A 2,053-nucleotide genomic window follows, 5' to 3' on the forward strand; every position below is an offset into this window, starting at 1 on the left:
GGAAACAGAACCAAATGGATGAAAACGTGCCAAAATGACTAAAACAGGCAGAAACGAGCGAAATCGGTCAGAAACGATCGTTTCATCTCTGAATTTGCTCAAATCGACCGATTTGGCTTATTTCGGCCAAATCTGTCTATTTTGGATGGAAACAGAACCAAATGGATGAAAACGTGCCAAAATGACTAAAACTGGCAGAAACGAGCGAAATCGGTCAGAAACGATCGTTTCATCTCTGAATTAGCTCAAATCGACCCAATTGGCATATTTCGGCCAAATCTGTCTATTTTGGATGGAAACAGAACCAAATGGATGAAAACGTGCCAAAATGACTAAAACAGGCAGAAACGAGCGAAATCGGTCAGAAACGATCGTTTCATCAAGGAATTTGTTCATATCGGCCGATTTGACCTATTTCGGCCAAATCTGTCTATTTTGGATGGAAACAGAACCAAATGGATGAAAACGTGCCAAAATGACTAAAACAGGCAGAAACGAGCGAAATCGGTCAGAAACGATCGTTTCATCTCTGAATTTGTTCAAATCGACAGATTTGGTTTATCTCGGCCAAATCTGTCTATTTTGGATTCAAATTGCACCAAATGGATGAAAACGTGCCAAAATGACTAAAACAGGCAGAAACGAGCGAAATCGGTCAGAAACGATCGTTTCATCAAGGAATTTGCTCAAACCGGCCGATTTGACCTATTTCGGCCAAATCTGTCTATTTTGGATGGAAACAGAACCAAATGGATGAAAACGTGCCAAAATGACTAAAACAGGCAGAAACGAGCGAAATCGGTCAGAAACGATCGTTTCATCAAGGAATTTGTTCAAATCGGCCGATTTGACCTATTTCGGCCAAATCTGTCTATTTTGGATGGAAACAGAACCAAATGGATGAAAACGTGCCAAAATGACTAAAACAGGCAGAAACGAGCGAAATCGGTCAGAAACGATCGTTTCATCAAGGAATTTGTTCAAATCGGCCGATTTGACCTATTTCGGCCAAATCTGTCTATTTTGGATGGAAACAGAACCAAATGGATGAAAACGTGCCAAAATGACTAAAACAGGCAGAAACGAGCGAAATCGGTCAGAAACGATCGTTTCATCTCTGAATTTGTTCAAATCGACCGATTTGGTTTATCTCGGCCAAATCTGTCTATTTTGGATTCAAATTGCACCAAATGGATGAAAACGTGCCAAAATGACTAAAACAGGCAGAAACGAGCGAAATCGGTCAGAAACGATCGTTTCATGTCTGAATTTGCTCAAATCGACCGATTTGACTTATTTCGGCCAAATCTGTCTATTTTGGATGGAAACAGAACCAAATGGATGAAAACGTGCCAAAATGACTAAAACAGGCAGAAACGAGCGAAATCGGTCAGAAACGATCGTTTCATCAAGGAATTTGTTCAAATCGGCCGATTTGACCTATTTCGGCCAAATCTGTCTATTTTGGATGGAAACAGAACCAAATGGATGAAAACGTGCCAAAATGACAAAAACAGGCAGAAACGAGCGAAATCAGTCAGAAACGATCGTTTCATGTCTGAATTTGCTCAAATCGACCGATTTGACTTATTTCGGCCAAATCTGTCTATTTTGGATGGAAACAGAACCAAATGGATGAAAACGTGCCAAAATGACTAAAACAGGCAGAAACGAGCGAAATCGGTCAGAAACGATCGTTTCATCTCTGAATTTGTTCAAATCGACCGATTTGGTTTATCTCGGCCAAATCTGTCTATTTTGGATTAAAATTGCACCAAATGGATGAAAACGTGCCAAAATGACTAAAACAGGCAGAAACGAGCGAAATCGGTCAGAAACGATCGTTTCATCTCTGAATTTGCTCAAATCGACCCATTTGGCATATTTCGGCCAAATCTGTCTATTTTGGATGGAAACAGAACCAAATGGATGAAAACGTGCCAAAATGACTAAAACAGGCAGAAACGAGCGAAATCGGTCAGAAACGATCGTTTCATCAAGGAATTTGCTCAAATCGGCCGATTTGACCTATTTCGGCCAAATCTGTCTATTT

Source organism: Euwallacea similis, unplaced genomic scaffold, assembly GCF_039881205.1.
Source record: "Euwallacea similis isolate ESF13 unplaced genomic scaffold, ESF131.1 scaffold_66, whole genome shotgun sequence".
NCBI lineage: Eukaryota > Metazoa > Arthropoda > Insecta > Coleoptera > Curculionidae > Euwallacea > Euwallacea similis.